Genomic DNA, 27,392 nt, shown 5'->3' on the forward strand with positions numbered 1-27,392 from the left:
ACCATGGGGATTATACCAAAGCTCCCAAACGGGCGGGAGAGTGTGGATGACTCTGCAACACCGAATGAGAGAACTCCAGGTCCTCCTCAGCCAGGGTATCAAATTTATAGAATTTTGCAAATGTGTTTGCCCCTGACCAAGTAGCAGCTCGGCAAAGTTGTAAAGCCGAGACCCCTCGGGCAGCCGCCCAAGATGAGCCCACCTTCCTTGTGGAATGGGCATTGACAGATTTTGGCTGTGGCAGGCCTGCCACAGAATGTGCAAGCTGAATTGTATTACAAATCCAACGAGCAATAGTCTGCTTAGAAGCAGGAGCACCCAGCTTGTTGGGTGCATATAGGATAAACAGCGAGTCAGATTTTCTGACTCTAGCCGTTCTGGAAACATATATTTTCAGTGCCCTGACAACGTCTAGCAACTTGGAGTCCTCCAAGTCCCTAGTAGCCGCAGGCACCACAATAGGCTGGTTCAGGTGAAATGCTGACACCACCTTTGGGAGAAACTGGGGACGAGTCCTCAATTCTGCCCTATCCATATGGAAAATCAGATAAGGGCTTTTACAGGACAAAGCCGCCAATTCTGATACTCGCCTGGCAGAAGCCAAGGCCAATAACATAACCACCTTCCACGTGAGATATTTCAGATTCACGGTTTTTAGTGGTTCAAACCAATGTGATTTTAAGAAACTCAACACCACGTTGAGATCCAAAGGTGCCACAGGGGGCACAAACAGGGGCTGAATATGCAGCACTCCTTTAACAAATGTCTGAACTTCAGGTACTGAAGCTAGATCTTTTTGAAAGAAAATCGACAGAGCCGAGATCTGTACCTTAATGGAGCCCAATTTTAGGCCCATATTTACTCCTGCTTGCAGGAAATGCAGAAATCGACCTAGTTGAAATTCCTCCGTTGGGGCCTTTTCGGCCTCACACCATGCAACATACTTCCGCCATATGCGGTGATAATGAGTTGCTGTGACCTCTTTCCTGGCTTTAATAAGCGTAGGAATGACTTCCTCCGGAATGCCCTTTTCCTTCAGGATCCGGCGTTCAACCGCCATGCCGTCAAACGCAGCCGCGGTAAGTCTTGGAACAGACAGGGCCCCTGCTGTAGCAGGTCTTGTCTGAGCGGCAGAGACCACGGGTCCTCTGAGATCATCTCTTGAAGTTCCGGGTACCACGCTCTTCTTGGCCAATCCGGAACCACGAGAATTGTGTTTACTCCTCGCTTTCTTATTATTCTCAATACCTTTGGTATGAGAGGTAGAGAAGGGAACACATAAACTGACCGGTACACCCACGGTGTCACTAGAGCGTCCACAGCTATCGCCTGAGGGTCTCTTGACCTGGCGCAATACCTCTCTAGTTTTTTGTTTAGGCGGGACGCCATCATGTCCACCTGTGGACGACCCCATTGATTTACAATCATTTGGAAGACTTCTGGATGAAGTCCCCACTCTCCCGGGTGGAGGTCGTGCCTGCTGAGAAAGTCTGCTTCCCAGTTGTCCACTCCCGGGATGAACACTGCTGACAGTGCTAGTACATGATTCTCCGCCCATCGGAGAATTCTTGTGGCTTCTGCCATTGCCATCCTGCTTCTTGTGCCGCCCTGTCGATTCACATGGGCGACTGCCGTGATGTTGTCTGACTGGATCAGCACCGGCTGGTGTAGGAGCAGGGATTTTGCTTGACTTAGGGCATTGTAAATGGCCCTTAGTTCCAGAATATTTATGTGAAGGGCAGTCTCCTGACTTGACCATAGTCCTTGGAAGTTTCTTCCCTTTGTGACTGCCCCCCAGCCTCGTAGGCTGGCATCCGTGGTCACCAGGACCCAGTCCTGTATGCCGAATCTGCGGCCCTCCAGAAGATGAGCACTCTGCAGCCACCACAGAAGAGACACCCTGGTTCTTGGGGACAGGGTTATCAAGCGATGCATCTGAAGATGCGATCCGGACCACTTGTCCAACAGGTCCCACTGAAAAATTCTGGCATGGAACCTGCCGAATGGAATTGCTTCGTAAGAAGCTACCATCTTTCCCAGGACCCGCGTGCAGTGATGCACCGATATCTGTTTTGGTTTTAGGAGGTCTCTGACTAGAGAAGACAACTCCCTGGCTTTCTCCTCCGGGAGAAACACTTTTTTTTCTGGACTGTGTCCAGAATCATTCCCAGGAACATTAGACGTGTCGTGGGGACCAGCTGTGACTTTGGGATATTCAGAATCCAGCCGTGCTGGCGCAGCACTTCCTGAGATAGTGCTACTCCCACTAACAACTGTTCCTTGGATCGTGCCTTTATTAAGAGATCGTCCAAGTATGGGATAATTAAAACTCCCTTTATTCGAAGGAGTATCATCATTTCCGCCATAACCTTGGTAAATACCCTCGGTGCCGTGGAGAGTCCAAACGGCAGCGTCTGGAATTGGTAATGGCAATCCTGTACCACAAATCTGAGGTACTCCTGGTGAGGATGGTAAATGGGGACATGCAGGTAAGCATCCTTGATGTCCAGGGATACCATGTAATCCCCCTCGTCCAGGCTTGCAATAACCGCCCTGAGCGATTCCATCTTGAACTTGAATTTTTTTATGTATGTGTTCAAGGATTTCAAATTTAAAATGGGTCTCACCGAACCGTCCGGTTTCGGCACCACAAATAGTGTGGAATAGTAACCCCGGCCTTGTTGAAGTAGGGGTACCCTGATTATCACCTGCTGGGAATACAGCTTGTGAATCGCTGCTAGCACCGCCTCCCTGTCTGAGGGAGCAATCGGCAAGGCAGATTTTAGGAACCGGTGGGGTGGAGCCGCCTCGAATTCCAGCTTGTATCCCTGAGATACTATTTGAAGGATCCAGGGATCCACCTGTGAGCGAGCCCACTGATCGCTGAAATTCATGAGGCGGGCCCCCACCGTACCTGGCTCCGCCTGTGGAGCCCCACCGTCATGCGGCGGACTTGGAAGAGGAAGCGGGGGAGGACTTTTGTTCCTGGGAACCTGCTGTTTGCTGCAGCCTTTTTCCCCTACCTCTGCCTCTAGACAGAAAAGACCCTCCTTTTCCCCGCTTGTTTTTCTGGGTCCGACAGGACTGAACCTGATAAAATGGCGCCTTCTTAGGCTGTGAGGGGACATGGGGTAAAAATGCTGACTTCCCAGACGTTGCTGTGGAAACTAGGTCGGAGAGACCATCCCCAAATAATTCCTCCCCTTTATAAGGCAAAACTTCCATGTGCCTTTTGGAATCTGCATCTCCAGTCCACTGGCGAGTCCATAAGCATCTCCTAGCAGAGATGGATAATGCACTTACTTTAGATGCCAGCCGGCAGATTTCCCTCTGTGCATCTCTCATGTATAAGACTGAGTCTTTGATATGGTCAATTGTTAGCAGAATCGTGTCTCTGTCTAACGTGTCAATATCTTCTGACAGTTTATCTGACCACGCAGCGGCAGCACTGCACATCCATGCTGACGCAATAGCTGGTCTGAGTATAATGCCTGAGTGTGTATATACAGACTTCAGGATCGCCTCCTGCTTTCTATCAGCAGGTTCCTTAAGGGCGGCCGTATCCTGGGACGGTAGTGCCACCTTTTTAGGAATTACCAATTTCTTATCAGGGGAAGCCCACGCTTCTTCACACACTTCATTTAATTCATCTGACGGGGGAAAAACTACAGGTAGTTTTTTCTCCCCAAACATAATACCCTTTTTTGTGGTACCTGGATGTAAATCAGAAATATTTAACACCTCTTTCATTGCCTCAATCATGCAGTGAATGGCCTTAACGGGCATTAAATTTGACTCATCATCGTCGACACTGGTGTCAGTATCCGTGTCGACATCTACTTGTGCCATCTGAGATAGCGGGCGTTTCAGAGCCCCTGATGACTTTTGAGACACCTGGACAGGCACGAGCTGAAGACTCGGCTGTCCCACAGTCGGCATGTCGTCAAATTTTTTATGTAAGGAGTCTATACGTGCACTCATTTCCTGCCATAAACTCATCCACTCAGGTGTCTGCCCCCCAGGGGGTGACATCCCTGCTAAAGGCATCTGCTCCCCCTCCACATCATTATCCTCCTCAAACATGTCGACACAGCCGTACCGACACACTCCACACACACAGGGAATGCTCAAACAGAGGACAGGACCCACAAAAAGCCCTTTGGGGGGACAGAGTAAGAGTATGCCAGCACACACCAGAGCGCTATATATATACAGGGACTAACTGAGTTATGTCCCTAATAGCTGCTTTTCAATAAAATATATATATACTGCCAAATTTAATGCCCCCCCTCTCTTTTCCCTCTTACTGGTACTGTAGATTGCAGGGAAGAGCCAGGGAGCTTCCTTCCAGCGAAGCTGTGAGGGAAAAATGGCGCCAGTGTGCTGAGGAGATAGGCTCCGCCCCTTTTTCGCGGCCTATTCTCCCGCTTTTTATGGAATTCTGGCAGGGGTATTTACCTCATATATAGCCCCTGGGGCTATATATTGAGGTATTTTAGCCAGCCAAGGTGTTTTTATTGCTGCCTCAGGGCGCCCCCCCCCAGCGCCCTGCACCCTCAGTGACCAGAGTGTGAAGTGTGTGAGAGGAGCAATGGCGCACAGCTGCAGTGCTGTGCGCTACCTTGGTGAAGACAGAGTCTTCATGCCGCCGATTTTCCGGACCATCTTCTTGCTTCTGGCTCTGTAAGGGGGACGGCGGCGCGGCTCCGGGACCGAACATCAAGGCTGGGCCTGCGGTCGATCCCTCTGGAGCTAATGGTGTCCAGTAGCCTAAGAAGCCCAATCCGGCTGCAAGCAGGCGAGTTCGCTTCTTCTCCCCTTAGTCCCTCGCTGCAGTGAGCCTGTTGCCAGCAGGTCTCACTGAAAATAAAAAAAATCTAAGACTATTACTTTCTAAGAGCTCAGGAGAGCCCCTAGTGTGCATCCAACCTCGGCCGGGCACGAAATCTAACTGGGGCTTGGAGGAGGGTCATAGTGGGAGGAGCCAGTGCACACCAGGTAGTCTAAGATCTTTCTAGAGTGCCCAGCCTCCTTCGGAGCCCGCTATTCCCCATGGTCCTTACGGAGTTCCCAGCATCCACTAGGACGTCAGAGAAATTACAATAGGCATCAATGGACACTGGTGGATCAAGGTAATCATGGTGGATCTATCTGAACTACTACTAAAAAGTAGGCTTGCCAAAATATCCCTTTAATCCAGGACACCTATGAGTTAAGGTGTGTACACACTGATAGATATATCTGCAGATCGACTGATCTGCAGATATATCTATGGACGGATCGGGCAGTGTGCTGTGCATACACACTGCCCGATCCGTCGGGGACTGACGGGCGTGTACACCCGCCCTCCCAGTTCAGCTGTCATTCACCGCCGGCCACCGCAGCATGTGTACGGGCGGCCGGCTGGTCGACCATACACACACAGCGATGCGTCAATATATTGGTAGATATATTGTCCGTCGGCTGTGCTGCGGGGCCAATGCGATATGTCTGTGAACGACGAAGTTCACAGACATATCTCCCGTACACACTGGCCGACGGACCCGCAATATATCGGCCGTTCAATAGAACGGCCAATATATCGGCCAGTGTGTACCCACCTTTACACAGCTTCTTTGGCTGATTTACCAGGGGAAATGCAGGTTTGAATTTAGCCAGCCACGGAACCTGAGTAAATCACAGGTGTCTCAGATTAAAGGGATATTATGGCAAGCCTACTAATAAGACCTGTTCTGTTTTTGATGGGGGGTTTGAGCAGGAGGACCAATTACAAGCCACAACCAAGAGGCTGTAAGTTTGCGAGCAGGGCCCTCCTACCCTTACTATTTTATCACTGTTGTTTCCAATTGTAAAGTGCAACGGAATTTGCTGCGCTATATAGGAAACTGTTAATAAATAAATAAATAAATAAATAAAATAACCCTCAACTACTGCCATGTAAAGCTGTTTTAGCTAAAATCATTTCCCGGTTCTGTGTTACAGAACAGATTATGTCACAAATCTGATTAAATTTAAGCAACAGTTGATTGTTTTTCTGCATTGCTGTTGGATCTGCATCTGTGTTGGGGGGTCTTTCCGAGAGGATAGTAGCGGTGCTAAATTGAGCACAGCAACGATCATTCGCACTGACATGCGGGGGGACGCCGAGCACAGGGCTATCCCGCCCCGCATGTCAGTGCCGCCCCCCCCCCCGCACTTCAAGAGTAGCTCCCGACCAGCGCAGCTTTAGCGTGCTGGCCGGGAGCTACTCATCGCTCCCTGGCCCGCAGCGGCTGCGTGTGACGTCACGCAGCCGCCCCCCGTTCGGTCCGCGGCCACGAAACAGCGGCCAAACGCCACCGTTTCATCCCCTCCCACCCAGCGACCGCCTCTGCCTGTCAATCAGGCACAGGCGATCGTAATGCAGCGACAGCCTTCGGCCGTCTGGCATGCGCAGTTCTGACCCGATCGCACTGCTGCGATAAACTGCAGTGTGCGATCGGGTCAGAATGACCCCCTTTATCACCTACCGCTCTGAAGAGACAGTCTGGACCTGCAGAGACAGTGACTCCCAATCAATATAATAAATAGTTGAGAGAAAAAGTTGTAACATTAAAAATAGGAGAGGACAATAATACAAAAGCATGAAACAAAAATGTGAATTTTATGATAGTATCCCTTTAAAGCCAGTGTCAGAATAACCTTTGCTATATACAGTATCTGTTATTCTGTTCAGTGGAAATTGATGGTCTTTGGTTTATGGATCATTTATGTTGTCTGTGTAGTGTATGCCTTGTACATAGGAAGACACATAGGAATTTCTCATGATCTTCTCATCAGTACAAGCGACCTGAGAGGCAGATGAAGCATTTGGAAGAGCTGGCAAACCTCCCGAACCTTCACTGCAAATTCTGCATGCAAATTAAATGAATTGTGATTTGCTTCATTAAGTTGGAGCTGATGTATTGCACACTTTCCATCAGTGAATGTTTCACATGTTTAGCATTTTTGCAGACTATAGACACACAAAAAAAGATGAATTTCATGCTGCAGTTTTCAGGCTCCAATTCACTCACTACATAACACTTTTTTTTCTGAAAGTTAATTGGAATGAATGTGGGTACACAGTATAACTGGAAAGAGTCTTATTTACATGAAACATTTAACAATTTGAAACTGCTTGAACAATGGAAGAATCTCACAGAAATTAGTTACCGAAACCTGTACCAGACACACAAGTTTTGATCGCCATCTAGTGTTTCTGAATGATATTGCACAGGCATTTTTTTTTTGTTGCTATATTTTTCAATCAGCTAACTTGTTAAAACATTATATAACCATAAAAATGTTTGATTATGTTTTGAACTGAGGATATATAATCTACACATAGTATTATAAAATTACATGTTTACAGTCTTCCAGAAATTGGTAACAGCCACGATTAGAAATACCATACCTCACTTCCTACTAGGCTACTGTATAGGACTATCCCTCTATGAACAGGATAGCCAGGAGAACTGTGGCTGGTGGGGAGAGGATTATAAAACAAAGAATGGCATTCTACTGAAATGTGAATTCTGCAAGGTGACCTCATAGACTAACCTTCACAGAAAATACTGTCTTATAAAAGGCATGACATTAAATAGAATACTTCTAAATTGCCTTTAACAGTACCTATCACGGTGATTTTTATTTGAATGCCCATCCTCTGATTATGTTATACAGTAGTACTAATAAATATTTTTGTGTTCAGGGCCGCAATGAGGGGCGGCCGACTGCTGCTGCTTCCCCGGGCACAAGGCAGAGAGGACAGCAAGACCCATTCCCTATCGGCACCTATTTACAGCTATGTGATGTGCCTTAGCAGCCTCCTCACTACATGTAATGCCACAGGGGCAAGTTTTTGGCATGCAAGAGTGGGGCGTCACAGTCGCTGCGCTAGTGGCACCTATTTACAGCACCCCACTGATATACCCGCGTCCATCTGTGGGATGTGCTGGTAAAGGCGCCTCTAGTACTCATAGTTGCTCACTCTCACAAAATGCCCCATAGACTTGAGATCATTTAGAGACCTTCCAGATTCCTCTGAGGGGGGTCAAGACAATTCTCTCTGAATACTGGCTTGGAACATGAGCGGGAATATAATTATGGAAATCTCACCAAGAAGCCCCACACACCTCAAGCAAGGCAGTCTTGACACAATCTACACCTACACTTGCTTCACCTGCCTGATTATAGAAATTGTGCCATCAAGTCACACCCATCAAAGGCAAATGCAGGGGAGTTTCCAGTTGCTCGGAAACTCCTCTTTCCCACAGGCTGGCCAGCGGCCACTACATGTAGTATAAAGGGTGGAATGGAGCTGCTGAACATGCCCAGTGTCAGCAGATTTTCCTTCCAAGTCTGCTGTGTGTGTGTCTGTATATCTAAGTGCTCAATGACCCTCATTCCGAGTTGTTCGCTCGCTAGCTGCTTTTAGCAGCATTGCACACGCTAAGCCGCCGCCCTCTGGGAGTGTATCTTAGCTTTGCAGAATTGCCAACGAAAGATTCGCATAATTGCGAATAGAAATTTCTTTGCAGTTTCTGAGTAGCTCGGGACTTACTCTGCCACTGCGATCAGCTCAGCCCGTTTCGTTACTGGCTTGACATCACAAACACACCCAGCGTTCGCCCAGACACTCCCCAGTTTCTCCAGCCACTCCCGCGTTTTCCCCAGAAACGGCAGCGTTTTTTTGCACACGCCCATAAAACGGCCAGTTTCCGCCCAGAAACACCCACTTCCTGTCAATCACACTCCGATCACCAGAACGATGAAAAATCCTCGTTATGCCATAAGTAAAATACCTAACTTTTGTGTAAAATAACTAAGCGCATGCGCTCTGCGAACCTTGCGCATGCGCAGTAAGCGACTAATCGCAATATAGCGAAACTCGGCAACGAGCGAACAACTCGGAATGAGGGCCAATGATCGCACCAGAGTGATAGAATCTGGTACAGTTATACCCCTTTCAGACCGCCAGCTTTTAACACGGGTTATTGCCCATGAGCGCACATAACCCGTGTTGCTGTGCGGTGTGAAAGGGGCGAATTGAAATAATCCGGTTGAGCGACCCGGTATATCAACTCGGGTAGCGAGCAGGGTTGAACGCGTGTTGAACCTGGCTCGCTGTGCTGTGTGAACAAGAAAGCCGGGTTGATGCAACCCATTTCCCGTTCACACTATATGGACAGGCGTCGCTTGGAGATCATGTGATCTCCAAGCGCCGCCCCCCGCCCGTGTCTCCACTGATGTCACCAACCTGGCAATATGCCGGGTTGGGGACAGCGGCAAATAGGGGCTCAGGTGGGTCGCACCCAGGAAGCACCCATGTAAGGCTCCTGGGTGCAACCCGTCTTACGCCTTACGCGGTCTGAAAGGGATATTAGTGACTTACCATGATCATTGGGCCTGCATATGTCTTTAATTTATTACATAAGCTGCATGCTACATGCTAATTATGCATCCTGGTGACACTCGCTCTAAAATCAAACATTTGGAAACCCCCCTACCAAAACTCCTACGTTTGCCCCTGGTCCGTTTTTTTTTTTTTTTTCTTCTTTTTTTGCAAAAAGAAGGAACAACAAGTAGATGAGTATAATGGGGGTACAGTGATTGGAGGATCTTTGTTCTCGCTATAAAAGGTCACTCATGTTCTGACTATTAAATCTGAAGCCAAGGCCATGACAGTATGTCAGTTGAGATTTTACCAGCTGTAGAAAGCATTATACATCTAACACAACCCCATGTCACTTTTAATGACACAAGCGGCACAGTACTATTAATCTTATTAAGGTCAATGTGCATGTTTTAATTGAAAGTGAGAAAAAAAACCTCAAATATCACTGTAGGCTGCAACTGTTATAATTGTGAGGCAGAGTATCACTACTCCACAGAGGATTAGACCACAGAGTTCCATATGAATTTACCAGCCATGCGGCAAACCCTGAAGTGATCTGATGTCATTCTGATGCCAGAGTAAAAACTGCTGCAGAGTGCAGCGTTCTTGTAAACCATTTCCTGTGTGCTTTATTAACAAAATAAAAACACAACAAAACTCAATTAGTACTCAGTTTAGACAAAGGGGACGTTCCCTAGGCCATTATAATGCATTTCCTAGAGAGAGCTTTGCTGCTGTTGGGCAAATCTATTTATACATGTCACAAATTATACCAGGTTTTCAAACTTTTCCAACTTTTGATTGATGACCGGGCCCCCTTATTGGATTTTTAATAGCCATTATACCCAAAACCCAACTTAAAGATGTGTTATATAATAATAAGTTAAAAATGTAGAGTCAAGGACTGGACCGTGTGTATCTAAAAATATCAACCCTTCTATTCAGTCATGAAAACTCCCAGAGTAGAACCAGTGCTTTAGAAAGTTAAGGTTTGAGCAGCCCTGATTGGATGATTAAGGTCAGCAGGAGGATCCCAATCACACCATCACTGGTTAGAAGGAGGGGGGGAAGGGGGGGGGGGGGTCACACCTTATACTGATAGCAACCAATCAGATCATATGTCAAGTATGGCCTATAAAGTGATAGGTAGAATCAGTGGTGCCGAGAGAGAGGGGGAGAGGGTACAAATTACACGGGCCCAGGTCTGATGGAGGGGCCCAGGGAGTGTCCAGTAGGGGCCCAGGCCCCTCCCCCTTACCTGTCAGCAGCAGCTGCGGCTCTTCTCCTCAGCCCAGCACATGCTGCTGTGTACTGGGCTGCAGTGTGGCCATGGAGGTGCTTAAAATACTATTTTTTTAGTATTATTTTCTAAGGGTACATGACCACACCTCCTGTGATTAGGCCACACCCCTTAAAAAGTACCTGGGCCCAGCCTGGCTCTCGACTGCCCTGGGTAGAATATGACTGGCTGTTATAGGAAACACCTGTCCTCTTCAGATACATTTCCCTACAATTCCTGCATAAAGGAAACAGGTTAGTGTATTCAAAAAAGTTTATATACATGTATATGGGTACATGCACCTTAATGATAACATCTAAACACGGGTAGATGTATTAGTCTGGAGAAGGCATAAGGAAGTGATAAACCAGTGATATATGCAAGGTGATAAACACACCAGCCAATCAGCTCCTAACTGTTAATTTACATATGAGAGCTGATTGGCTGGTGTGTTTGTCACCTTGCATTTATCACTGGTTTATCACTTCCTTATGCCTTTTCCAGGTTAATACACCTGCCCCAATGGGCCTAATTCAGAGTTGATCGCAGCAGCAAATTTATTAGCAGTTGGGCAAAACCATGTGCACTGCAGGAGAGAGGGGGGGGGGGGGGGGGGGGCAGATATAACATGTGCAGAGAGAGTTCGATTTGGGTGGGGTGTGTTCAAACTGAAATCTAAATTGCAGTGTAAAAATAAAGCAGCCAGTATTTACCCTGCGCAGAAACAAGATAACCCACCCAAATCTAACTCTCTCTGCACATGTTATATCTGCCACACCTGCAGTGCACATGGGAGGTCATTCCGAGTCGTTCGCTCGGAAAATTTATTCGCATCGCAGCGTTTTCCGCTTAGTGCGCATGCGCAATGTCCGCACTGTGACTGCGCCAAGTAAATTTGCTATGATGCGAACGCTGGGTGTGTTTGTGACGTCAAACCAGGAACGACAAGCACTGAACTGATCGCAGATGCCGAGTAAGTCTGAAGCTACTCTGAAACTGCTACGAGATGTGTAATCGCAATATTGCGAATCTTTCGTTCGCAATTTTAAGATGCTAAGATTCACTCCCAGTAGGCGGCGGCTTAGCGTGTGCAATACTGCTAAAATCGCCTTGCGAGCGAACAACTCGGAATGAGGGCCATGGTTTTGCCCAACTGCTAACAAATTTGATGCTGCAATCAACTCTGAATTACCCCCAATGTAATTAATATAATATTTGTTTTTACATCTCTCAATAAAACACTTTTGGCCTAGGGGTGCCGTGAAAAAGATTCTGATACTCTAGTGCACCGTGATTTAAAAAAGTTTGATAACCACTGGATAATATATAAATATAGCTATGAAGCAGTAAAGAAAAATGAATGTAAGGGCATGTACAAATCGATACATTAGCATCGTAGAAAGGTGGAGATCCCCTTATCACAAGACAAGCACAATGCTACTGGCTGATCTTTGCCTAGCTTTCAGGTTGTGTTACATTCATTGTCACTGACAAATACAGTTGGCACATGCAGTTCCACACAACTCGGCTAGGTCTGCAGATGGAGCTGTTGATTTACCATCTTCACACATAAGAAAACTTGCAGACAATGTGTCACGCAGCAAGCACTGATATGACAGGTCGCTAGGCACAAAACAGACAGTCACCTTGTGAGCGCAGCTTATCGTGCATGCAAGGTATGCGAGCTATGGGAACGGCAGAGGGAATCTCTTTATTAAACTGTTAAATATGTAAATAAAATACCAAGAGATGTTTCTGACATTTATTGCATCAAAGACGGATTGGTCTGTTCATGCACTATATACATAGCCCCGGCGCTGATGCTGTTGTGCAGTTGGGCTTAAAAATGTTGATTAGCCATTATTAGGGCTAATTATATTACAGTATTTAATGTTGGGCAATCGATGCAATAGTAATGGGCACCACTAGGGGGCACTAAGACAGGTGAACCAACAGCAACTTCTTATCTAAGCTCATGTTTGCTTAGTTCTAAAGCGCATGTCTGCGTACCGCCCGACATGACGCTCTTAAGGAGGGACAGAATGCTCTGCCTCTGGACTTCCCTCTTAATTTAGGATTGCCATCACCTGTGCTGAAACACCTTTCCTATCCACTAACCTGTTCAACACAGGTGCAGACAATCATACATTAAGAGGAAAGTCCAGGAGCAGAGCATTGTGTCCCTCCTGGAGAGGGTCATGATGGGAGGTATGTGTCTGCATGACCCCATAACTTTAGCTCCATACTTCATAGACAACTCTATTATCCCTTTCACATCTCCAATGCCAGAACCCACCCGGGAATTGGAAATGGGTCCTTCCCGGGTGGGATTCGGCATAGGACCCTAACAGCATGCTTCCCGACCAGGCAGGTCAGTTACCATAACGGTGGGGGGCAGAGTCGGCAGCGGGGGTGGAGACGGCGCTGGGAGATGAGCTCATCACGCCGCCTCTCCTTGTGTAGTGAACGGGTTCCGGGTCAGACCCGTTTTACACTGCCACTGACCTGGTATTCAACCTGGAAATAAGCCATCTTAAAACCCGAGTTGAATTACCGGGTCAGGCGACCTGGGAATTCTCTATGGCCCCTTTCATATCGCACAGTGACCCGTGATGACCCGGCAATATACCAGGTCGATACCAGGTTATTTGTGCAATGTGAAAGGGGTATATGAATGTCCAAAATCGATGTTGTTTGGTGACTGGGTTAGTAAAGAGTGTTGTAGACGGGGACAACATCATCAAGGATGTTCATAACAAACAGCTGGACAAGTTCTAAAGGGCCCCATACACTAGAACGATAATGTCCGATTTCATCCAATTTCGGGCATTCAGGCCGATATATCGGGTGAAATCGGGCATTTTGGATGTGTTTCCTATCCGATGCGCGGCCCTGTGAGGGTCGGATCGGCTCCCCTAGATCGTTAGTGCTGCCCTCGTGATATGTCGGTTCCCGCAGGCATGGCTGGGATCGCATACGATATATCGCATGCAAAATGTACCAAATCGTATGGAACCACTCCCGGGAAGCTCCCAGGAGAGTTCAAGGGAAATCACCTCCGATGTCAGCCTCCGACATATCGTTGTAGTGTATGGGGCCCTTTTGTGTCAGCACAATGACAGAGGTCCTTTCTAATTCAATTGGCACGGCTTCCCTGACTATTAAGAATATAATGTTATTATTAATAAAGAATATGTATTATTATTAAAGATTACAGCCTGAAGCAGCTAAGTGCAGAGGGTCAATGTATTTTTTGGGTTTACACCCCTCTTATACCTTCTTTTTACATGTATTAAATACAGATATGTTCTCATACATCTTTGCTGCAGTCACGCCAAACAGCATAAGAATCTTCTAGCGTCGGCCGTCTTTTTTGCTTCTTTATTAACGAAAATGAGTGTTAGTTGCAACGCAATGCGACTAGGACGCACAAGGAGACTATGCGACTGAGTCTCTGAATCTGTACACAATGTGCTACAATGTAGCAGCAGCAGCTTTTTTCCAATATAAGTTCTATTCTGTTCCGTATACAGGGGATCATTCAGAGTTGATCGTTAACTGCATTCGGTCGCTGTGCAGCGATCAGGAAAAAAAACGTCACTTCTACGCATGCGTATGCGGCGCAATGTGCACACGCGTCGTACTATTGCAACAAATGATGTAGTTTCACACAAGGTCTAGCGAAGCTTTTCAGTCGCACTGCTGGCCGCAGAGTGATTGACAGGAAGAGGGCGTTTCTGGGTGTCAACTGATCGTTTTCAGGGAGTGTTTGAAAAAACGCAGGCGTGGCTGGGCGAACGCAGGGCGTTTGTGTCGTCAAAACAGGAACTGAATAGTCTGAAGTGATCGCAAGCGCTGAGTAGGTCTGAAGCTACTCTGAAACTGCACAAAATTATTTTGTAGCCGCTCTGCGATCCTTTTGTTCGCACTTCTGCTAAGCTAAAATACACTCCCATCGCACAGTGACCCGCACGACCAGGCAATATACCGGCTCGATACCGGGTTATTGGTATTAAGGGGTTATTCAGAGTTGTTAGCAGGCCAAAAAAGTTAGCAATTGGGCAAAACCATGTGCACTGCAGGTGGGACAGATATAACATGTGCAGAGAGAGTTAGATTTGGGTGGGGTGTGTTCAAACGGAAATCTAAATTGCAGTATAAAAATAAAGCAGCCTGTATTTACCATTCACAGAAACAATATAAACTACCCAAATTTATCTCTCTCCGCACGTTACATCTGCCCCACCTGCAGTGCAGCATGGTTTTACCCAATTGCTAACTTTTTTGGTTTGCCTAATTTATAGTGACCTTACAGAGGGGGGAGCAGGGACTTATAGTTCCACAATGGCTGCTTAAGGCAGATTTTATCTTGTTCTTGAATGAACCTAACAAACGACATATATTTTTGCTAATAACAAGCCCTGCACAGAAACAGACTTAAATTAAACTTCAAAAAAAATCCTGCTTACCGTGAGATTTACAGCTTGAAGCCTCGGGGCACGTTTCTGTTTTTCTATTCTTTCTATTAAAAAAGTGAAAATGAAAAATCAATTATTATAAAGAAAAAAGGCTTAAAATCAGCTGAACCAGTAAATGTCTTGAAACACGAGCTAAGAAATGGCGAAGATTTAGCAAAGGCTGGAAGTATCACTTTACATTCCATCCAGAACAGCAGGTGATTTAATATTTAATGTGAATCATGGAATAAGAAGGAATATGTTATCATATTACATTTTATTATAGCTGGCTCATTAAAGCAATTTATACTTTTTACCTGTAGCATTTGACAATGTAAATGTCCAAAGTCTGCAATTACCTAGTAATATTTTTGTCCATGAATGAACTTGACATCAATTAAGGTGGAAATAATTGGAATAAAGTTAAAATGGCCCCAGGGCCCATAAAAAAGGCCATACATATTGGAGTTATATATAAAGTGAATATTGGAAGAATATATATATATTCTACAGGGTTTTTTGTCTACTTTTATTGATAATAGACAGCATTTCTTTATAGCGACCATTAATGTAGGTGTATACGGCTAGTGAAAGTCTATAATACAGGAATATGTAAGCGTGATCCATTACACAGGCAAAGAAGTCTGCTTTAGAATCACAGATATACTGCAGCTGACAGTAATTCAGAAATTGATCTAGATCTGCAATTTAGTGAATGTGGGACAGACATTCTCAGAAATTTAGCAATGTGCGGTGACTAACATCTGAAGGTTTGTCAAGTACAGGCAGCTTTAGGCTTCCAGACACTTCTTAGCTTTCAAATTCCCTATTCCATAGTGATAAAGAATCTTTGTGAGCAGCAACATGATAGAAATACCTTAATCAATATGTTTGCGAGCTAGAACAGTTCAATATCAATTACGTTAAAGATTGGGTACTGGCTCCTAGAAGTCAATATGTTAAATACCCATAATAAAAAAATACTGGTCACAGCCTTAGAACGCGGAGCTAGAAGCAGCAGAGGGGATGAAATCTGATTTCTCCACGGAGACTGAATAAATTGAGATGTTCTCTATGTTACATCTTTACCACAGGACCTCTCACTATTCCCAGTGGGGTCACGGATCCATAGCCTCTCTGATGCCAAAGAAATAACAAGTAATGCAGAAATCTACAATATATTCTCTGATCACTGTCGACAATTGCCTACTCAATAATGAAAGAGACAATAAATATTGTAACCAGCAAACGAAGCCGGATAATTTAATAAAGTGCTATGAAATATTTATAGGCCTCTGTGCTGTGCCGTCATATTGTTTTATACCTATAATTGCAATATGAAATAATTTAAGCATATAATTATGTGTCTTGCAGGTAATGAGATCAGGGGGAAGAAGAGATATGGGATTTCACTGTCTAAATGTCACATATCACATTAAGCAGTGCACAGACTCCTTTTAATGCTATAAGACTTCATCCAGTTATCAGCTCCTGAGGAGACAGATATTCGGAAGCTGGGTCTCCTCCGAATGCCGTACGCGGAGTACTCAGGCTGTCCATGTCTCAATATCACAATTCATAATTATTATTACTACAGAATGCAGAAGATTTTGTCTTTGTACCAAGTATTTAGAATCTAGAACTCACTGAGTAAAGTTCTTTTTTCTGCAGGAAGCCCTTAGACATTATTACAGCATATGGAAAACCTCAGGTCTAGAAGCTCCAAAGGGAAGTCTAATGTAGTGTTGGTGAATTTCACATAAACCCAACGGGTGGGTCTTTTCTTTGCCGGCTGTCGGGATCCCGGCGCCAGAATCCCGACAGCCGGCATACTGACACTTATTCTCCCTCTTGGGGGTCCACGACCCCCCTGGAGGGAGAATAGATAGCATTGCCTGTGCAAAAGGGGGCGCTTGCCCCGCAGCGTGGCAAGTGCAGCGAGCCCGCAAGGGGCTCATTTGCACTCGCCCAGCTGTCGGTATGCCGACGGCCGGGATTCCGGCACCGGTATGCTGGTCGCCGGGAGCCCGGCCGCCGGCATACACTACTACACCTAAACCATACGGCAGTCCCAAGTGATATAACCCATTTACATGGCACTTATAAACACCTCACCGAATTACTGAATGATACTAAACTTCAATGCAATGCAGCAGGCTGGATGAGCCAACTTTGTTCTTCATTTACCAACAGAATATTCTAGTATCACCACTTGCTATTTTTATGGGATACATATATTATCCTGGCAGACGGGATGCCGGCTGTCACTAGAGTATACCGAAAGCGGCATCCCGTCTGCCGGGATTCTGTCAGCGAGTCCGCTTGCCACGCATTGCGCCCGGTGGCTTGCTTCGCTTGCCACAGGTTCTATTCCCAGTCGGTTGGTGGCGTGGACCAGTTATACACAGATAAGCACAAGCTAAAAATATACAGGTAAACTGACTTCAGCCAGATGCACCAAATTATAATAAGACCGTTCTAAAAAAATTATAAAATAATAAAACACTTACATTGGATCGATGGATGCAAGGTGCAGGCTCCTTGTGACCACCAACATCACAGATTTGTCCTTGTACACCATGCATACCTCTCAAATGTTCCGTTTTTTTGGGACTGTCCCGATGTCCCACCCGCATGCCGCAGTGTCCCGCATAGGGGGGGAATCTGGGAGGCTCCCTGTGCTAAGCAGAGCAGAGGTGATTGTGCGCGTGGCGTGCGCGCGGCGTCTATTCATCGGAAACAGAGAGGCTGGGGGCATGACAGCAGCTCACAGAGCCGCTGGGCATGTCCCCCCAATGATGAAAACAGGTGGTGTGGCTTGCAATCGCAGCATTCCCGTGAAACCACGCCCCCTTTTGCACAGGCAATGCCCCCTTTTCAGGCGGAAGCACCCAAGTCTGCTCTTTATAATGTTGGGGGGTATTCTGCAATGCTGGGCTACCGTTATTCCAACTGATGTGCACATCATTTGGAACTGAATTGTCACCTAAGTCCCTATAGATTCACATTAATAACGGGGAAAACTGGAGGTGGTTGCCCTGGGGCCCGCACACACTAGTGGGCCCGCACACATAGCTACATCACCACTGTGGCGTATGTGAATTGGGTTTTCTGTGAGACATAATAGGACCTGGGGGCACTACAGTGTCTATAGCATATTTGTGGTGCTGGGAGTATTTACATATTATACTTTAATAACACGGTCATTATATCATAGTGAAACGTTTATTAGTAGCGGCCCTCACAAGTTAGTTGCCCTGAGGTCCCCCAAAACCTTAATCTGACCCTCAGTCCCCGACCTAATGATACTACATAAGAAAATGACCATTTGTCCCATAAACCCATTATTTTTTTTTATTATTATTATTATTTGATATGATTTGGCTTGTCCTGCCAAGTGCTGTGAGAACCAGTGCAATCAAGTGGGCAATTAAGTTGAAAAATAGTATACCACTTGTTTGGAATTACCGAGCAATAACATTTGAATGTATGATATCTCAGGCAATGGAAGGATTCCTATAAATGTATAATGATTTTAAAATAAAGCTTTTGATAGGATTTTTTTTTTACAAGTAAGTTATTTACAAGCAAAGGATTTACCAGTCACTGGAGACGGCCCAAAGCCGACGCCTCTGCTAATTACAGTGAAAGCGGAGCAGAACTTGTCACCATGAAGTGACAAATGTTACACTGGACAGCAATCATATGTGGACAATTGAAAAAAAGCTGATCAAAGGGGGAGACCATCCTCCCTTTCATCTGCCTGTTACATAGCAGAGAGATATCTTGGGAGGGCTGGTCGGATATCTTAGTCAAGTGGCAGATTTATAACTGGACATCAAGGAAGTGGGAACTACTTGGCAGCTTACTAAACAATTCACATTTTGCTACTGATTTTAGTGCTCTTCAATGGGTCAGGAGCCTGGAAACAAGATCTCTATATAAGACTGGACATTGCGATCTATTTCATCAGAAAATAATACATATTGATAAACCCCATATCAGCAGATGAGAGACTGAGTGTCCCCCACATGTTTAACCAGGTATCCAGTCTCGAGGTCGACAAGACTTAGGTCGACAGTGTCTAGGCCGACCACCATTGGTCGACAGTAAGTAGGTCGACATGGTTTCTAGGGCGACATGACAAAAGGTCAGCATGAGTTTTTCACATTTTTTTCCATTTTTAAAAAAAACTTTTTTATACTTTACGATCCACGTGGACTACAATTAGGAACAGTAACCTGCATGGCGAGCGAAGCACTAATTGGGGTTCCCGGTCACTTTACGAAGAAAACAACACTGAAAAAACTCATGTCGACCTTATGCCATGTCGACCTAGTACATGTCAACCTAGAGTCCCTGTCGACCTAGAACCCATGTTGACCTACTTACTGTCGACCAATAGTGGTCGACCTAGATACTGTCGACCTAACTCTTGTAGACCCTCCATACAACACCCGTTTAACCATAACCCCTAACAATACAACTCTAAACTTATCTGAAATAACGACACCGACACCAAAAATGACATTAAAATCGGTCAACCTTTTACTATAAAAGCTTTTAAATGAAGTATATTGGAGGATAGAAAGAATGGCCAACTGCTCAGTGATATTACCACTTAGCTGTTACCATGTCCACAACATTTGCTTAACCAAGCCAACTGGCCATTACCAATAAAACATGTTGAGGCTCCAACTCTCCCACCAATACACCATAATGGGCCAGACAGACCGCCAGAGCCCCTTACCACCATCCAGTAAGGTAAGTTAGACTAGCTCAATGTATGGAAAGAGAGCGCACTTCCATAAAGCAGCGCAAAGGCCACTGGACTGACGTTCTTTCCAGCAGCATAGAGGTTGGGAGGTAGGCAGGGGATTCATGCATGTGTAGGCAGAAACCAGTGCTAACCAATAACTCTGCACCACCCTCCGCAACCAATACTAGTAATCACAGGGATGATCCCATGACACAACAATACATCAGTGTAGTTTTGTGCGATCGCTTTGCCATTGGCGAATCCCCGCCACAAAATGACCCCCCCCAAGTTGCGTCTGAGTCAGAATGGTTATATACAAAATGTCGCTTCTCCCCATCTGCTGTACACAAAAAGTTGTTGCTTGCGTCTGTGAAGAATCAGAATAGGCTCCTACTGTATTTTTGCAACTACAATAGTCCCAGTTCCCCTTTATATTTGGAATTCCTTGCGCCCCTCTGACATTGCACAGCAAATGTCGGTCATTTAATATTCCTGTCTCTTTTTAACGAGAAAGTTCAAGTACTGGAAAAGTTAAACCAGTGTTTCTGCATTTCATCACAGAGCACAGTGAAGGAAAACAAATTGCATGGTATGTCACAGGGAGCGATAACTCAGGCTGTCCTACTGCCCAAGGATTCTGGGTCAGTGATATAAATGTTCTCTGCTACAGTAACACAAGTCACAGGACTCATGACAATGTACAGATACCAGAAGAGGACTGTGTTATGTTCATGACATCAGTACATCAGTACGCAGTCAAAGTGCGCTAAATCACAGCAGGATTACAGTAATAACACAAACCTTGCGAGTAATCACGGACATACTAAGGGGCTTACGGACTACGCTGGAATATTTCTTTTGTTTACAATGACATAGAATTACATAGACATTAGCGTGTGTCATGAGCGCCCAGCACTACCGTTACGGAATAACTTTCTCCATCTAACTGTCCCCTACATTAAAGATAAACTTCAGTTAACTGTTTCTGACATTTCTGTCCAAGCGCTCAGGAAGAGATGTACTAAGCCTGGAAATGCGAGACATTTCATGGTGATAAAGTACCTGCCCATAGGCGTTTCTATAAAGGGTGCAGTGTGTGCGGTACACACGGGCCCCTAGGTCCAGGGGGGCCCACACTGCACGCATAAAGTAAACTCACCTTCCGGAGTCCCACGGCGGCGGCCGTGCAGGCACAAACCACTTGGAAAATGGCCACCGCGGCCATTTCCGAGTGATTTGCGCATGCGCGATGGAGATGTCCCTGGGAATATGGCGCCCGCGCAGTAGACTCTGGCTTTATGCAAGAGTCTACTAGTTGACGGAGGGGAGGGGGCCCGCAACGGAGGCTGCACGCCGGTCCTCTCATCTCTTAAAACGCCCCTGTACCAGCTAATCAGCTCCTAACTGCCATGTTACAGGCTGGGTTAGAAAAATGACAGGAGCTGATTGGCTGGTACTTTATCTGTGAAATGTATCACTTTTCAAGGCTTAGTACATCTGGCCCACAATCCCTTAAAAACCAAGCCTAGCGCCCCAACCAATCAGCATTCAGGTAACATTTATCAAGTACATTCTATACAATGATAGATAGTAGTTGATTGGTTGCTATGAGCAACTTCTTCACAGGTCCACTTCTCCATTCTTTTCACTACTTACATCAACCCCTTAGTACCATGTGATCATTGAGTTTGCGTACAAATACGATGTTTGGGGGTCTGCGCAAGCGCGTGACCTGTTTTGCGCATGTGCAGAATGAGTCTTGCGATGCCGCTCGCAGCCCCCTGTCAGCCACAGCATGATTTATATGCTACTGCAATCGGGAGAGGGAGTGGGTGCGACACCCTGAACTGTTCTTCAAGATGGGGTTGTGTCGCCCCTGTTTTGAAGGCGTGACGGGTCCTGGGCCTGCGTCGTCAGGTGTCCGAATCTGTTACATCGCACCGATGGCTTCATTGTCAAGTGGCCGGCAATGGGGTGGATTCCAAGAAGTATCACAAGGGCGCAAAGTTACAGCTGGGTCATATTCCACATCATGCATATGTACAGCGCGCAGAGTCACATCTCCTGCACCAAGCATGGGCTTGATGTGTGTGCCATTACTAGAGATGACAGTCACTTTTGCGGGCTGGGGGCGGTGCTGTTGCTTAGCTACGTACAACTCAAAATACGAGCAGATATTTGCTAAGGACTTCCAATCACTGGAGGCGACCAGCATTGCAACCGCATACATGCAAAGCATACATGCAACTCTAAATAAGACGCTGCATTAAGCAACTTATGCCCTGCAAAATGAGTGATGCAGTTCACATCAAGCCCGCCCACATCTTTTGATATGCCTTCTTGCCTCAGGAAGCCATGAAAAAATTATAACATTAAGCCAGAATAATTAAGCTGGATACACACTGTCCGATAATGCACACCAATCCGATAAACAGTCCGATCCGACAAAGTGATTATCTGATCGATGTGCACCCATATAGATTGAGCATTTCTAGCTCAGATCTCTTCATGGGATTGAGAAATCGTGAACGAGATAGTGCGGACAGCAACCAGATCCCGACTTCCCGATCTGGCTGTTGCACGAGCATTTGAGGCTATTTATCGGCTAACACTCATGCATAAACACTATACAATTATTGGGCATATCGGCCAATTATCTGATAATTGGCTATTGTGGACCAGGTTTAGCGGTCTATTCATCAAGAAGTGAAAAAAGAGTGGAGAAGTGAGCCTCTGGAGAAGTTGCCCACGGCAACCAATCAGCTGCTCCGTGCAATTGTATAGTATGCAAATTATAAATGTTACTTCAATGCAGATTGGTTGCCATGGGCAACTTCTCCAACGGCTCACTTCTCCACACTTATCACTGCTTCATGAATAGAAACCCAGGACATGTACTAAGCAGTGATACAAGTGGAGAAGTGAGGCAATGGAGAAGTTGCCCATGGCAACCAATCAGCTGCTCTGTATATGTTTATAGTATGCAAATTATAAATTACGTCAATGATGATTGGTTGCCATGAGCAACTTCTCCACTGACTCACTTTTCCACTTATCACTGCTTAGTACATGTCCCCCAAGACTTACTGTATATTTCATAGGCTACTAGAGAAAACTTCTGCATCCGAAAATGTCCATATAATTTTTAGAAATTACTTTTTCGCATCTAAACAACTTCTATTCTAGCGCTACTAATACTTTATAGTAAATGGATAGCTTTTAGGATGATTTTGGCATCCCTATACATTATTATTATTACTATTTTTATTCTGCAGTTCGAGGACAAAATAATGACAGATAATAAGATTTTTACGCATTAATGTTGCAGAAGACCTCATGAAAATAGAAGTCATTATAATTGTGCAGTTTAATTACAGAGTCGGGGGAGTCATTATAGATTAATAGATGCCATAACATTTTACAGCAGCTACATTAGTAGTTCACACTCGTTTAATAAAAAGTTTAGAACAGCATCTAAAATATTAAACTACATTTTATATGTAAACCAGACACCTGGTGAAATGCAGAGGGCAACGGGAAGAAAAAATCCTCAAGTAAATGGCAATTATTAGTGGTTTCATTTATTTCCCGATGAGGTCATTTAACTTGTGTGTAGCCCCCCCATAGGAAACCATTATACTCATACGTAGTGTGATTTGTCATTGTAAGGTTCAGCACAGCCAGAGTCAAAAAAGATATATATTTATAAAGAAACGTATTACATTTTGTTAAAACACATAAGTTATCCTAATATATGTGCACAGTGTAAATACTATTATAAACGGTTAGTTGTGATGTCATCACCTCAAGGTTAATAAAAAAAAAGTATGTATTATAATGCATAAGGCACCCCCTACTATAAAAGTTAGAATAGATGGCAAATCACGGTTGGGAAAAAATAAGTCCCAGGTTTCATTAGCATTATTCATCCATGTAGCACCACCAAGGGGTTCAGGATGCTGGCAGACAAAATCCTGGCACTGGAATCCCAACACAGATCCAGAAGACCGGTGCTGGAATCCCGACATCAGTCGAATGCGGGGGGTAGAGCCAGTGTCGGACTGGGGCATGAAGGGCCCACCGGAGGAATGCAGTTATAGGGGCCCATACTTAAGGGTGTGACCAGCCTACAAAGGGGGTGTGGCCAGCCTCCACAGAGGCTTGAAATACACAATAGTCTAGTGCAGTGGTTCTCAAACTCGGTCCTCAGGACCCCACACAGTGCATGTTTTGCAGGTAACCCAGCAAGTGCACAGGTGTATTCATTATTCACTGACACATTTTAAAATTTCCACAGGTGGAGCAATTATTTCACTTGCGATTCTGTGAGGAGACCTGCAAAACATGCACTGTGTGGGGTCCTGAGGACAGAGTTTGAGAACCTGTGGTCTAGTGCAGTGTAATGTAACATATCTACCATGTATAATACAAGTGCACAGTCTTGAACCTGATCCCTAGAGGAAGGAGTGGGCTCTCAGGCAGTGTGGCCTACCAGTGGTTTCCCTGGTACCCTGTGGTCCAGTCCGACCCTTGGTAGAGCTCCGGTCAAACAGAGATAGCGCTCCAGTCAAATTTTAGTAAAAGGCTCCAGCCTACCGTGTAGCCTCAAACATTCCCAATTAGAAAAATCAAGAAAAATTAGGCCATGTCCTAATCCAACCACGCCAGACCCCTTTTGACCTCCCGGTACTGTCAAGAAGCATGCCAAGGGTCTAAGTATACACACTGCCATATGCACATAAACACCATCTCACACGTTCCTTTTCGGAAGGCTTAATACTAATCCAATTTTTCTGACGCTGTAACTGTGCTTCAGTAATCAGTTCAAATTATTAGCATCTGTTGTTGGCAGGATCATAACACAATTGCTTAAAGGAAAATGATATCACATGCCAGCAACCCAACATATGATCACAGGGCTGTACACGTGGCATATAAAAAATATCGGCCCTCATTCCGAGTCGTTCGCTCGGTATTTTTCATCGCATCGCAATGAAAATCCGCTTAGTACGCATGCGCAATATTCGCACTGCGACTGCGCCAAGTAATTTAACAATGAAGATAGTATTTTTACTCACGGCTTTTTCATCGCTCCGGCGATCGTAATGTGATTGACAGGAAATGGGTGTTACTGGGCGGAAACACGGCGTTTTATGGGCGTGTGGATGAAAACGCTACCGTTTCCGGAAAAAACGCAGGAGTGGCTGGAGAAACGGGGGAGTGTCTGAGCGAACGCTGGGTGTGTTTGTGACGTCAAACCAGGAACGACAAGCACTGAACTGATCGCACAGGCAGAGTAAGGTTGGAGTTACTCAGAAACTGCAAAGTAGTTTGTAATCGCAATATTGCGAATACATCGGTCGCAATTTTAAGAAGCTAAGATACACTCCCAGTAGGCGTAGGCTTAGCGTGTGTAACTCTGCTAAATTCGCCTTGCGACCGATCAACTCGGAATGAGGGCCATCATGTATATGAGAAATAAACTATTTTCAAAAAAAGAAATGTTAAAGTTAAGGCACATGATACATTCATTGTTAAATGATGCACCCCTGAATAGTTACTGATGAGCCTATAGGAACAGATATTACACCAGCGAATCACAGAAGCTTGCAGGAGGCATCTATTTAAACAAGGCACCTCCTGCAGCATTAGTATATTTACATACAGCAGCTGCATCCAAATATGCAGCTGCTGTGTACACTGCGTTCATCTCTTAATTAGGCCTTGGGTACTAAGGGGGTCATATTTTGCAGTCGTGCGATCGGGTCTGAACAGCGCATGCGTGCGGGCCGCAATGCGCAGGTGCCTCGCTGGCCGGCGCCGGATTCTACAAAAAAGCGATCGTAGCGACAATCGCAAGAAGGCTGACAGGAAGAAGGTATTCGTGGGCGCAACTCACCGTTTTCAGGGAGTGTCTAGGAAAACGCAGGCGTGCCCGGCCATTTCCAGGGAGGGTTCCTGACGTCAGCTCCGTCCAGGATCATCGCAGTGGATGAGTAAGTCCTGAGCTGTGCAGGAGCTCTCTGCACAAGCGTTCGTACCACTGCACAGCGATGACCCCCTCCCCTGTAGGCGGCGACTACCTGATCGCTGCAGTGCAAAACATAGCTTGCTAGCGATCAAGTCTGAATCACCCCCTAAGTGCGCCAGGTCTCAGTCTCGTTGCCGGATCCCCGCTACTCCCACGTGGCCCAGATGACAGCCGAGGTACTGAAGGGGGTTAACCTTTGTGGCTTGATGCCATATTTATAAGGACCTGTTGGTGCTAGATGACAATTTTAAATGATTGTTTGCAGCCTGGCCCTGTTTGCTTAAAAATATTTTCACCAGGTTAACCAAGCTGTGATGCACAGGGGAATGTCTGCAATGAACCACTGCAGCTAGGACGTAGTCCCAGGCTGCAGGGTTGCGTGTCTATCACTGGGGGACCAGATCCCAGTGTAACCATGCAGGGGTAAAGAGCCGCCGCAGCCAGGGCTATTTCCTCTGCAGGGCTACAAATGTGAGCAGAGCCGCCTGCTGGGGGCAGCTCCCAGTGTGGCGATTCCAGCAGGTAACCCCAGTTAATTACACTTACCATTTCTACCTGGTGGTCTAGGGGATCCAGAGCTCTGTGGAATTCTGGTTCCCCCAGCCTCCTTCTTACGTAAATGGAATGCCTTCCTCTGCAGCCTCATGCCTGAAATGAAGAAGTGCAGAAAGAGCTGACCAACACAGCTAGCTAATTATTTTCCTGGAGCCTGAAAGAGCTTCCACTCGGTGGCCAGGATACTCTGCCAGGGGATCATGTCTGCCTGCCCCTGGAGCTCAGAGTCAGCCAGAGCAGATGATAAGGTCCCCCTAGCAGTTCCTGGAAGTAAGTTTTGGAGGGACTTCCCACTGTCTACAAGGGACAATGGGGGTCATTCCGAGTTGTTCGCTCGTTGCCGATTTTCGCTATGCTGCGATTTGTTGCTAAATGCGCATGCGCTTATTTAACTAAAAACTTAGCAGATTTGCTGTGGATTCTGCGGCGCTTTTCAGTCGCTCTGCTGATCGGTAAATGATTGACAGGAAAGGGGCGTTTCTGGGTAGTAACTGAGCGTTTTCCGGAAGTGTGCTAAAAAACGCAGGCGTGTCAGGGAAAAACGCAGGAGTGTCTGGAGAAACGGGGAGTGGCTGGCCGAATGCAGGGCGTGTTTGTGACGTCAAAACAGGAACTCAACGGACTGAGGTGATCGCAATCTGTGAGTAGGTCTGAAGCTACTCAGAAACTGCAAAGAATTATTTATTAGCAATTCTGCTAATCTTTTGTTCGCTATTCTGCTAAGCTAAGATACACTCCCAGAGGGCGGCGGCCTAGCGTGTGCAATGCTGCTAAAAGCAGCTAGCGAGCGAACAACACGGAATGAGGGCCAATGAGCCTAATTTAGACCTGATCGTAGCAGAACATTTGTAAGCTAATGAGCAAAACCATGTGCACTGCAGGGGGAGGAGGGG

At 46.0% G+C, this 27,392-nt stretch overlaps 1 protein-coding gene across 4 annotated transcripts in view; it reads right to left on the reverse strand.

Moving 5' to 3' along the window:
- Positions 1-27,392, reverse strand: part of TSPAN9 (tetraspanin 9) — a 704,002-nt gene that overhangs the window by 559,046 nt on the left and 117,564 nt on the right. For all 4 annotated transcript variants that reach the window (XM_063928463.1, XM_063928461.1, XM_063928462.1 and 1 more), the window contains exon 2: positions 15,167-15,219. The gene's annotated coding sequence lies outside the window, so the exon portion shown is untranslated. The remainder of the gene's footprint in view (positions 1-15,166; positions 15,220-27,392) is intronic.

Source organism: Pseudophryne corroboree, chromosome 6 (assembly GCF_028390025.1).
Source record: "Pseudophryne corroboree isolate aPseCor3 chromosome 6, aPseCor3.hap2, whole genome shotgun sequence".
Lineage (NCBI taxonomy): Eukaryota > Metazoa > Chordata > Amphibia > Anura > Myobatrachidae > Pseudophryne > Pseudophryne corroboree.